Here is a 13543-nt window from a genome sequence, read left to right as displayed (position 1 = left end):
TTAAATATCTACACACTGAATTTGGCCTCTAAGAAACTTAAGGCAGTATAACTTAAAGCCATAACTAATACAAAGTGCTTGATTATCTCAACAATCATCCTTCTCAGCATGTGACTGAATACAAAAGGGAATGCTCACCAGATGAGTTCCTTTGTACTAACTTTGAACTGCTATGGCTTTATAGACGACTAACTTGAGAAATACTTCTTGTTAGAGACCTCTAAATGGCACCATCACCAAATTGGATGTTCCGGTTATTTCTTGACCCACAGTGTCTGACTTTATGGATGTGAGGTACACAAAAGGGCCACGACAAGAGTCATCTTCAACTGCCACACAGCAGCCCCATGGGGACAGCCAAGAACTGCGGCCCTGGCTCAGCAGGGGAGAGATTTGGCACTGCATAGCAATCACTGGAGTGGCAACTGACTATGAGGGAAATAAATACAAGCCAACCATTCAGGGAGTCTTCGGCACACTTTGCTACCTCTAGCTTTAACATAATAACATGTTAAAAATAAAATAATTAATAATTATAGACACACTGAAGAACTCAACCAGCTGGTTAGTTACAAACATTTCCTGCTAAGCACAGTTCATACCAAGGCTTCACAATCAACCCTTCAGACCCAGAGTATGCCTCTGGATTGTTAGCTAGCATTCTCACATCCTGCCCAAGGAAGAGGGAAAACACATTCACAGATGTCCTGAAAATGAGAGCTCCCAGCAAACAAAGTTCACTATCGAAAGGTTTCTGAAGCTGTGCATTGTTAACCTTCACCCTGCACTGCTGAATACAGTTACACTTAAAAATCAAGTCAAGACTGTCTTTGCAAAATGTTATCAAGACTACAGCTTACAAATCAGTTTGAAAAGGTGTCTATATTTTCTTCTTTTGCTATTTTGGAGATGGTGAGGCAAAACAACACAAAAAATGACACATTAGAACCTAGTGTGAGAACCATAGCCTGCCTTTGCATGGACGCAGTCAGTCATACTGCCACAGGTCGATACTGTTTACCTAGGGCTCTGTAGATCTGTGGGAAGAAGCCAGCATTCCAGTGAACACTCAGAGTCAAAACTGAACTGTGCTATCAGAGAATTTTGCATCATTCCAGTCTGTCAGCTTTAAAACATAGAGGAGAAGTAAGGAATCAAAGCTGAATAGCAAGGCATCTGCACGAGCCAGAGAACAATACCAATATTCATTAAGAAGCCGATATTGAGCTGCCCTCTCATATTTTCAAGACAAGCACTCTATTAATACATTTTCTAACCTTAGCATAACTCTTATGCTTCCCTCTCAAAGCACCCCCATACGTGCTGCTGAAGAATGCTCAAAATTAGGACAACAGCATGCCACACACAGCAAAGAAAAGGTTTTAAATAAATCTCAGGGAAGTTATATATTGTGCTTTGCCAACCACAGTGAATTACATAGCTAGAAGTTGCTACTGCCAGATTTAGCTTCACACAAGCTAAAAGGATTCCTTTATAAATTTAGCTAGAGGCACAGGCAACAAACGCGTGTGGAAATTTGAACCACAGCTCTCCAGCAGCAAAGCTTGCTCCCTCCAAGAATGAAACAGTAGCAAAGGAAGACTATTGGTAGGCTCTTATTACACAGCTTTCAAAACACCTACAAGTCACCAGGTTCTCTAGACCGCATTAGGAGTACCTAAATTATAAGCAAACAACAGGAAAAGGAAAAAACCAAGGCCACAACTAATGTTGTATCTCAATTAATAATTAAAGGAGGAAAAAAGCCAACCAAAGAGGACTGAGTTAGCTGTACATTCAGCTGGCTTCCAAGCTTGCTTCATCTCATTTTCCCTCCTGCTTGGAGCACTGTGGCTCATAGAGAATGAAGTGAGTGCCCTAAGTTTGTTAGTGCTAACTCAGCAGTGGTCTGAAGGGCTTCTCATTCAGTCATAGGGACAAGGACCACAGCACACAATCAGCAAAAGCAGAGAGAGGTGAGAATGGGAGATGAGGCAGTGCGCAAGTGGTTCCACTGGACACCAGGGCACTCTGCTTTGCCAGCCTCTCTTCCCACCCAAAAACAAACTTTCCTACTACCCAATGATAAGATCAATCATATTTGAATCCTCTCCATGCCACAGTTATCGCAACCCAATGAACATCACTTCAAAGCATCCAAGTTTTTTGGAACGGGCTTTTCGAAGTGTTTGCTTAAACCCAGAAAGATCTCACAGTTTCACTGCGCATCAATCGCCATCCCCCCAAGAAAGACCAGATAAAGCCTTCAGACCTCAGCGAAGCACAGCACAGCCGTGCACAAAATGCCCCCTTCTCTCGCCCAAACCCGGGGAGCCCATTAGCAGCGCGCACAGAGCCCCGCGGCAGCGAGGCGCGGGGCTCTCACAAAGGCTGCGGGCACGGCGGCCGCTCCCGGGCTGGCGGTGGGGCCGGCGTGGCGCCCGGGGGGTCGGGGCCTCAGCGACCGCCTAGCCCCGCTCCGGGCCGAGCCCCCCCGGGCCCGCCCCCTCCCCAGCAGCACGGAGCTCCGCGCTTACCGGCAGCCCCATTCCTCCTCCCGGTTACAATCCAGGTGCAGGGGCGCGCAGCGGGGGGCTTCCCCTCGGAGTCTCTCCCTCGCAGCGCTCCGCAGTCGCGGCCCGTCTCGCTCCGACCAGCGGCTTAATCTCCAAACTTCCTCCTCCTCCCGTCCGGGCCGGGGACTCAGCGAAACTCCCCTCCTCCTTCATGCAGCTCCCGCAGCCGAGCCGCTGCCTCGGCCCCTCCCCGGGGAGGCCCGGCCCGGCCCCGGGCTGCAGCTGACTCCGCTCCCCTTTTCCTCCTCCTCCGGAGGCTGGGAAGGGGGGGAAAGAAAGATTTAACCGCTCGGACTGATCCCTGGACCCGAGCCAAAGCCAGCAGTCAAATTACAACCCCGGGAAGAAGGGAGGGGAAAATAATAATAATAAAAAAAATCAGCTACTGTTTTCACGCGCGGAGCGAGCGCTCCGCTCTCAGCCTCTCTTTCAGCCCTTTCCCCGAGCTCAGGGGGCACGGCCGAGGCCGGCACCGCGGGTTTTCCTCCTGCTGTTCTCACGCCCGGTATCGGTGTTAAAGGGTCAGCGCTCCCGTAAAGGAGTTTAAGCAGCCCAAAGGTGAAAGGGGCAGGTGGGCCCTGACATTCTGACCGCGAGCAGCAAATTGAGGAAGGTTTTAGGGGATCACATCTGTCTCCTGGCCGCCTGTCTGGCCCTCTTCTTGAAAAGAAGAGATCTGAGATTACTTTTAAATGATTTGTTTTTACCATTGTCTAAGATGTGCTCCCAGAAAGAAGCCGCTTAAATTCACCATGAATTTTAAATACGTGCTCAGTGGTCCTCATTCCTTTGACCCCTGACCCAACACATGGTCTCCTGTAAAGCCTTGTCCTATGCTTTGCATTCAGTGAAGCTCTTTCGCTTTTGTTCCATAATACGGTGTCTCCTCATACACACGCTAACATAGAGCACACAGAATAGGAAGCAAGTTGGGAGGTTGGAATAGCTCAGAATTTGTGGATGTCAAAACAAGTAAGTACAGCGGTAACTCAGTAAACCAGGAAGTTTCAGTGTTTGCCCTCATCTTACCTGTTCTCATTAGAATCGTTCAGAAAATAAAAGAAAAAAAATCTCTGGCAAGGACTGTTCCTGTGTCATTAGTTTAAAAGCTCAGAGCTCCTTCCCACCAACCACATGGTGTATGTTTCAGTGCAGAATTTTAAAAGAACAACACATTTATAAATTCGTTTTGGCCACATTTCAAAACAAAGGTTTTCATTAAGTAAGTGGGAATAAATCAGCTTATCAACTGAAGGAAAAAACCCTCAGGGGTCTTAATGACAGCCATTCTCAGGAGCAATACTCATTCACATCACGAAATCAGAGCGTGGTTATGAGTAAGGGGTGAGCCCCGTTCTTCCACACCTTCCTTATGCACTGTCCCAGCCCTATCTGGCAGAAGGGCAGATGGTGGGAGCCAGACTCCACAGAATGTTCTGGAACAGTGCTCCACAGAACTGCTCCACTGGGCAAACCTGGAGAGAACGAGCAGGGCTAGACGTAACTGGCACATTCACTAACCCAGCTCAGAGACTGGAGCCTCATGCACTGTATTGCTGCTCCATGTCAATGTCCATCATCCAGTGGGAACGTCCTTGTCCCAGCACACCACTCTGGCCTTGTGCTAGGGACAAAAATTTGGCCTTTGCACACCAATACAAGAAAACAAAACAAAACAGACAGAAAAACCCTCTCTAATGAAACAACTGTGAGAGAAATATTTGGAACCCTTCTTCTGGGAAGAAGGGAGTGTTTTCCTTTATGAACAGACTTTTCAAAGATAATAACAAAACAAACTACTGGATGGTGCATTTAACTTGGGCCAAATTAAAACGAATGAAAATGCACATATGTCCCCATATGGGAAATACAAGAACAAAAACCCAAAACCACATGATATTCCAAGTCCCTTTAAGAAACTCTACGGCCTCTGCAAATGTGTTTTAAAGGCCTGACATGATCTGTTCCATATGGAGTTTGTTTTCTCTCAGCGCTGTGACTAACAGGAAAAATCTTCAAGAAGAGAAGCCTCTTCCTCTCTCTTCATCCTTACCTCCTTCTCCCCAAAGGAGCGATCAAGAGCCAGTCTGGTTTCTGTTTGCTTCTACTAAAAATAGTGCTCCAGCACACTGACCAAATCTCTCCAGTTCTGTGTTGACTGACTGACAGAATACAATTGTTGTTGCAGAAAATGAAAGACTGATACAAGTTTAAAGGTCAGGCTTTATGACTATAATACGAAACAGTACATTTGGAGAACCACCCCTTTTTGGAGGGATTACGTACATGGACGGGCTGTGATAACTCTTATCTCTGGAGGTAATGCAGGTGACTATTGTTGAAAGGCCCAAATAACCTGGGCTGCAGGCAGGTCCACCTTTCATCCAGGTATCTCTCATGTATTGATGTCTGTGGCATACATAAGGAAGAGCTGTGTGTGCTGGGGCTTGACCAGTTTGCTCATGTTCCCTTGATCATGCACCTGCACACAGACAGAAGACAGGCCTCTGCTCCCCCTCCTGCAGCTCTTTCAGCATGCAAGGGTGCCTCTCACACCACACTCTGCCGCCCCAGGACTCTTCCTTTTGTAACATGGGAACCAGCCCCATCCGCCACCTCATCATCCCAGCATGAGCTGCCTGTGTTCAGGAACCCATACCAACGTCCAGATGATATCTTCCACACAAGTAATCAGGAGTCACCTTCAGATACTACTTAGAAGGAGTTTGCTTATTACAGCTGGGAATCTGGAACCTATTTTTTTCCCCATTTGGGATTTTCCTTTCTTCTAAAAAGTCTGTTTAATCAGTTCGACTACCAGTATGTTTATACATCTACACATACAGTCTCAAACACTGCATTTCCTTACGCCATCAGCACTGCAGCACACTAATCATTGTGCCAATTTTTTTCTCACTTTGGGTGTGACTCAGCAAAACTCTAACCAAAGCTTTTAAACATATGGAAATCTGTATCCATTCAGCTTTGCTGACTTACAAAGAATTTCAATTCACTTGAGGAGAAGCCCAACTTTATGTATTCTGAGTTAGAATTTAGGGGTAAGATTCTTCCCTACAACAGCAGAAAATTGCTGCTTGTTAACACATTCCACTGACACTTAGAAGGCAAAGAGACACCACAAACTGCACAGTTATAGGAAGATCTGGAGAGGTATGCAGCTGCATCCATGCCATGCTGAAGGATGTAAGACAGGAAAATTGATGTAGTCCTAAACCATGCACCCCACAGTCAGCCTAAATCCAAAAAACGTCTGCAGTGTGCTCCTTGTCTAGCATCCAAATTAATTATTCCACCCACAGTACAGTTTAATTGGCAGACATAGGTACACTTGTTTGCTTTGCAAAGCAATATTATTAAGTGTGGGTTTTTTAGAGCTTTGCCCCTTACACTCTTTCATGTATACTAATGCTAAGGAGCACTCAGTGATTCCAGTAATTAGATGTTCCAGTTGAATAATTAATATCAAATAAAAGGCAACATGTCTACTTTACACCTGTGTCATGCAGGTATTTCAGTACCTCCAAGCTGATTACATATCTGCATGAAAAAAAAATTGGAAGCACATTTAAGTCTTTACAGTAGCAGCTGCTAAAGCTTTTGATTAGAGATTCCAAAGTTCAGAATACCTTACTCCCAAACTTGGTATGAATCTTAAATGGAAGTATCGTAGAATAGAATCATAGAAACATTAAGGTTGGAAAAGACTTCTAAGATCATCAAGTCCAACCGTCAACCCAACACCACCATGCCCACTAGGCCATGTTCCTCAGTGCCACACCTCCATGTTTCTTGAACGCCTCTCGGGGCAGTGACACTACCACTTCCCTGGGCAGTACTTTAAATACAAGATGGCTCTGCATAACACTTGCCTTTGGACACAGTGCACAAAAAGGATGGGAGTGAGATGATAAAATTTACTGGTTACAAGTATGAGGAATACCAACATAAGGAAGCAACAAGTTTAGTGCAGATGTAATTAACTGAACTTAATCTTTCTAGGGAGAGGATTTGATTCCTTCTCTGGGAACATTTCCTCACAGATGTAAATATCTTTGAAATCACTTGCTTTTCCAAGTAGTGGTATCCTCCACAAATGCAACTGTATTTCATTAAAAGGCATGCAATATAGCTGCAGCTTTCACAAAATACACTTCTGGTAAGTTCAAAAGAGCACAATTACCTTGTCATCTCAGGCCTCACATTCTTACATATGGTTCTCAAGTGCAACCTCCACTTCATCATGCTTTTTCAAGCATAACATTGGACAATAACCTTCTAGATTTCTTATCCTTTCTCCTCCAGAAAACTTTCCAGCTGGCTTATTCCTGAAAATATTTTCATCTACAGCTTTGTAAACAAAAACCGTTTCAGTCTTACAAGGACCTACCTCTTTCCCAGTGCCATTTTCTTTGGAGTTCTTTAGGTTATGAGGCTAGAACTGAGTACTTCATTTCAAACTTGCGGGGAAGTACAGCCTCCAGTCATCCTGCTCTAGAAGAAAGTCATCATTAGCTCCATGCTCTTCCTATTAAAGCCACCGGATTAAGGACAAGCTACTGCATCCCCTCCAAATTGTGGTGCACTTCCCCCTTTACTCTCAACAAGACACTCAAAAGCACTCAGAGTAAGACTGTACTAGGATCCCAATCATTCCCTTTTCTCTGTTCAGACAGGCTTACTGGGCATGCAGGAGGTGTTTGTTTTGCAAACATCAGCTACCTTTTTTTTTTTTTTTTATAGCTTAAATTGGTTATTCAGGAAAAAAGTATTAGGGGATGAAACTAGTGGAGGTTTTTTGGTTTGTGCATTTGATTTGGGGGCTGAGAAAATCACACCCTATAAAAGGGTTTTTTTCTGTACTGCATGCTTTGTGGTAAGTCCGCATGCACAAAAAGCAGGATCGAGTCAGAGGCCTTAGGAGCACAACAAAGAGTTCATTGGAATCACTTTAAGCAGCAACTAAGATGGACTTTTCGATGTTGCTAATACAGGGGGCTTGGATGGCAGATGGCTCATCTGATTACAGGAACCCACTTCAGCTTAAAGGAAACTCCTTGAAACACATAACCACTGGTGTCTTCTGGCTCATCTGAGTTATTAAAAAAACTTTTACCACCTAAATGAGCGTCTTGCGGTTCTCTGCTTTCAGCTGCTCCTTTTAAAGCACAATGCTCCACTATAATTAGACTAATTGTTTTCAACTACTGTCTGAGTAATGAGTAATAGCCATGCTTTTTCTTAAGCAGTGAACAAAATTCAGCCTCTGGCTAACTGCTCAGAAATCTCCAAACATTCCCTGTCATGTTTCGTCTCTTAAGCACAAGTGGCTCAAGGTTCTTCTTGCATTTTGTCTGCTTTGCACCCATCAGAGTGTCCCAGAAGCTGGCAGTCTGTAAGCTCACCCACACAGGGCAGTTCAGGGCACAGAAGAGAGAGGATCTTAAGGGTAGATTTGCAAGAGGGAGTTGAGAGGTCTGTAATCTCCTTTACAGTATCACCATCTATTGTACACGTGCCATCAGTCCCAAAAAAGGTAACTGCTGTGCCACTGTTCAGCCATCCCAGTCCCCACCATGGAATAGCATCCAATGCTGTCCCAAGTTGCTAGCACATGAAAAAAATCTTGAGGAAATACTTTTCCATGTCTTAGTGAATTCTTAGCAGTCAGTCAGGTCACTGGCAGCTGGCATAATGTATCACAGCCCTCAGGCGAGTTTACATTACATTGAACAACTTATGCTCAGTCACTGCAGACTGGTCAGAGGAAGGTGATATATCAGATGCTATCAAGCCAGAACAATGATTTAAGAAACCTTCTCTGGTTTTATTCTGCACATATATACACTAGTACAGACAAGGCAGTGAAAAAGGAAATCCTAAAGCTTTATCAGAAGTTGTAATGACCAAAGCTGTTAACCCCCCAAATGAGAACTTGTACTGACCTAGGTCAGTAGCTATCCAAAGAAGAATGTATACTGTACTCCGAAATGAAGGGCTGACTTTCATAAAAAGCCAGAGAATCTCTTAGTTTTTACAGATCTTGCTACCTACAGAACAGATAGATCTTTTGATCCTTTAAATAATTGCATATGGCAAAATAAAAATGCAAAGCACGGTAGACAGATAGGAGAAGAAAAGACAGTATCTCAACTTCAGATATGGAGGGGGTTGAATTCAGAAGAGAGATCACAGTGAAATAACAAATCAAGGAAGAAAAACAGGAAAAAAAATAGGAAGTAAATAAAAACAAAAGAACAAACCACCAGAAAATATAACATTTAGAAATGACAATGTATTTCAGGATCTTGCAAATATCTTATATGCAATGGTCTGTACTATTTGTTCTATTTCTCCTCAATTCTCTATTTAAGAGAGTGTGAAATCTGTAAATAAAACAGAGATAGCTCTGCCTGAGAATTATGGGGAACTGAGTACCAATTTTCAGTATTTTGAAAGCAGAAGTCCATTAAGTCCAGCAGCTAGCTGATACACCAGTCAAGCAGCCAGCACACTGTACTGCTATCATTGCAAAGGCTAGTTGCTAAATAAAGTCATACAAAAAACTGCAGTCTTTGGAAAAAGCAGATCAGAAGCTCACAGAATTTTCAGTGTCCTAGATGTGATGCTGTCCAGTTTTCACTGACTACTGTTAGCAGATTGCTATTAGAACTCTCTCAAGATACAGCAATGAAATCACCCTCAGAATAGCTTTCTCCTACTTACATACAAAGCAACTGATGCAAGAGATGAAAGTCTGTTCTGTTTACTCAAGCCTTCAACTTTGTGATACATCTGGCCCAGGACAATGTCACACATCACTTTGACTGGACAAGGAAGCCAGCACTTGCATCTGTTAGCAGCCTGTAAATCTAAGCAGCTGTGTTATGAGTCATTTCAGGACTGGCTAATTGAATAAACAATTGTAATTGTCCTCCATGGAACTCCCATTTTCTTTCAGTCTTGGCATCTCTTCTCATGAAAGCTGTGCAAGTTAGGGTACAACCACACCAGTTCATCCTTCTGTGACAATGTTTACCCAATACCTCTGGTCTTAACAACTATCATGAGGTACATCTTCCTGCTGGGCAACTAGCAGTTTCCAAATATTCAAAATCCATTGACCACAAACTTACTTAAACAGTGATAATTATTGAGGGCCCTCAGATAATAGCACCATTTATTATTTATGCCTCAATAATGTTCACAAGGCACAATGACCAATGAACTGAATGCAGCACTTGTAGAAAATGGTGATTACTACACTAGTGGATTTGCAGTCCAAATGTTACTGAGCGTGCCCTGAACGTTTTAGTAAACGTATCTTAAAATTCAACTGGAAAGGAGGTCTGTTTTTCCAGGTCAGTGGTCTTCAGTCATGAAAGATAACTGAGAAAAGAGGTTTTATTTTGGTAGACATTTTGAAGGGGCTCATGAATTTGAAACATTAAAAATACTAATCTAGATAGATTTTTAAACTGTGTAGTGGAATTACATTCTTGTTCATTTTTTTTATGGGATTAGAACCACATAACTGGCTAAAAAAGAGAGGCAACCATCCCTAAAAAGTGCACTGAGAGACACTGAAAAGGGGGCAACATTCCCAAGCCTCCCAAATTCTGCTGCTTTCCAGCAAAGGATCAAAAACCTGAACAATCATCAGTAACAACTGTAAAAAAAAAGTCTAAGAGAGAAGTGCTTCAAAGCCAGATCTCACCTCAGCTCTGGAAATTCCTGGAAAGAGTAAAAACAAGATCTAGGGTTTGTAAAACTCCATAGGTTTTACTAGTAGAAAAAGTAATTCCTGTTAAATCTAATGAGGTTTATATGACAAGTTTGTCATGTAAAGGTTTCTACTTGTGAGCAGATAGCTTTGTTGCTGTAACACATTCAGTCATGATAGCTTTGCCAAGGCTATACACAAAGTTTCAGGCTTCTATGTTTTGTTGACACATTCCATTGAAAAAACTGACATCCCTCCAGCTGCACATTTCTTTTCACCTACAATGCACTGTTATAGGTTTTGCTAGTCTTCTTAGTTTAGGTAAAAAAGTAGAGTGCTTGTGCCTGGAGGCTAAATTTGCTTTGATACCTAGCACTTCAGTTTACCTTTCCTAGAGAAATGTCCTTGCAGCTGTGCTTCCCAAAGGACAAAAACATCAATGTGATACCCTTGCTGAACAAAACTCCCCTTAATAAGTGGATATTAATAAGGTTAGGAGATAATCTGGTAAAGGAGTAAGTCCACAAATGCAGACAGCTGGGGGGGAAATGTTCCAAGTCAGACACAATAAAGAAAACAAGATAAATAAGGCTGGCAAGCCCATAAATTCATTTTCAATCTGAAGAATGAAAACCTGCTTTAACTATAATATATTGTTATGATGTACAGGGAATTACAATTACAACTCTCTGTACATTACAATTTTTTTTTTTAAATCATGTGGACTGGTATGTCCAACTGGTGTCCAGTTGACGAGTCCAACTGGTGGTTGGACTTGGTGATCACAAGTTCTGTGAAAACTGATAGGCTCTATAAGATGATACCTCTGAATGTAGGCACTTTTACTCACTACTCAGCACAAAAACAGGAGACTTGCAGTTTGCCTACCACACAACTGATAGGCCATTTTATGTGTCTGTTTTGCAGAATAAGATCTCTTTTGGAAACAGTTAACAAGCAAAGTAACATCTTTATTTAAGTCAACATCAGAAGCAGAACATTTATCTTTTCTACATTCATCTCTTGAACTATGTTAATATGTCCTCTTTTCCAGTCCTTTTTTCTACCTTTTTTCTTTGAATTTTAAAACAAAAACAAAACAAAACAGCCTGTGTTTAGGCCCAGGTCCATGTGTTTTCAGAGGCTGAATCTCTGGCCTATTATCATCCACAAAACAAATTAAGCCAAATGCTTTGTTATGAGTCAGTTGTTCCTGTCTGGAGAAAAAGATTTAACAACTGAAACAAAATAAGGATTGTCCCACAACACTAAATACCTTGAGCAATTTCTCTCTACAATCTACTCTTTCACCTCTTTTCTCACTTTTGACATTCCACGTGATGATCCTGAACTGATCACGACTATTTTATTGCTGCATTCACTGATGTTGAAATTCTCTGCAACAGCCCAGCTAACAACCTTTGACCGTATATGCAGTTTCACTAGTCTTCGCAAACTTTTTCCATGGGCACCTGACCTGGCTAGTGGGAGATTCATCTATGAATATCCAAGCCATCCAGACCTAATGTGACCATCTATTGCTGTAAGGAAAAGAGACAAGACTGTGAATGAAGGGTAGGTGCAAGATACTTAATTGGAAGAAAAATCAATATAATGCAGATGGGAAGTGGAAGAAGTTTCCTAGCACAAGGAACATATCAGCATAGCTCATAGTTAAAGCGAGGTCTGAAATAAACTTCTAGCATTAAATTTCAATCCAGCGCCTGCAAATAGTTCTTTCTGGCTGCCCAAGATACTCAATCCTCCCCTGTATGATGTTGAGCTGCTTTTATATTCATACCTTTACCACATGCTCTCTGGACTCCACTAATACCACCTACCCAAGCACATTGCTCTATGTCCTCCAAAATAAGAGGCTATTGAAACAGCACCAGAACTGCCTTTTCTTTAACTTTAGAGTATTAAATCAATGGCTAGGTGTTCAGGCTCCTCAATGAGAATAATGGCCTAAGCAGAACAGTGTTAAAAGACCACCTCATGCTTCAAAGAGATAGACATATTCAATGACATCTTCTCAGACCTGATATGACTTTTTACACCGAAGGGCCAAGTTTGTTCACATAGAAACAGATCAAAAGTTCGGAAGTAACTAATAAAGTGGAGTAAAGCTCCCCAGGAAGAGAGACCTCATATTTATCTCATAATGCCCATCCTGTTCCTTTTGCATACTAGCAAACATACAGTAGCACAAATTACAAAGATAACTTATTGGGTTTAGCAAGCACTATGTTGCAGGCAGGTTTTCCATCTAGAGCACATTTATTGCACAACATATTATTAAAATATGGACAAACGCAAATATTATACCAAGAAGAGAAACAACCTAAGAAAAGGGAGGAAAAAAACTGTCATTTCTAATCTGCTCCATACATCTTTCTGAAAGACTGGCCTTTCCATCTAGAAAGGCACCTCAAAGGAGAAAAAAAAAACAGTACAGAAAACCTACTCTCAAGGGGGCAAGCAGAGAGGACGCGTATATACACACCCTTCCTTTTGAGTAGACTTTCCTGAATATTGCCTCAGCTGTCTGCTGAGCCATAATGGAAGGACTTTCCCTTTTATTAAATAATAAAAACCTTCTTCTTTGTATTTTGGAGCCAGCAGCAATCTTCAGAACCAGTGGTTTCCAAACGTTTTATTGCACACACCCCTCCCTGCTCCATACAGAATTTGCACTTGGCTCAGCTCTTATTTCATGGTGTTGAATCACCTGGGCTCCTGGGTTGATACCCACTGGTGAAACAGCACTGGAGAAGACAATGCGCTGAATCCTACCCATTTTCCACCCAACATGACCCATACTAGTATTGGGTTCAGTGTGAGTTATGTATCAGCCTTCACTGGGATCCTACAGTTTCCACTAGCAGTTAACATGCTCAACATAACTCAGCGAGCCAAGCTTTGCCTGAAGATAGTTCTCTCGGCTGCTCTGGGCTAAAGGGGATATACATTCATCGTATATGTGCTGCTTGTGTTTGCTGAATTAGAGGCATATACACCGAATGAGGTTAATCAGAAGACAATTAATTCTTTTCTGTTTGAAGAACACATTGTTTTTTGGAGAATGCTTCTAAAACAAGTAATAGAAGGAAATTAAAATTAGTCTTGGATATTTTTCTCAAGAAAAGAGATTACTTCCAAAATTCCAGTGAAAATTAGTTTTGACCTGGCAGATTTATGAGGCTTTGAAACTTTCATTTGGAGC

At 42.4% G+C, this 13543-nt stretch overlaps 1 protein-coding gene across 4 annotated transcripts in view; it reads right to left on the bottom strand.

The window, feature by feature from the left end:
• Positions 1-7009, bottom strand: part of PLEKHG1 (pleckstrin homology and RhoGEF domain containing G1) — a 135447-nt gene extending 128438 nt beyond the window's left edge. For 3 of the 4 annotated variants that reach the window (XM_021390176.1, XM_021390174.1, XM_021390177.1), the window contains exon 1: positions 2538-2799. The gene's annotated coding sequence lies outside the window, so the exon portion shown is untranslated. Of the gene's footprint in view, positions 1-2537; positions 2800-6984 lie in introns of those variants that run through there. The other variant, XM_021390175.1, reaches the window with a different exon arrangement.

Source organism: Numida meleagris, chromosome 3, assembly GCF_002078875.1.
Source record: "Numida meleagris isolate 19003 breed g44 Domestic line chromosome 3, NumMel1.0, whole genome shotgun sequence".
Lineage (NCBI taxonomy): Eukaryota > Metazoa > Chordata > Aves > Galliformes > Numididae > Numida > Numida meleagris.
This window is presented reverse-complemented; position numbering and strand designations above follow the sequence as displayed.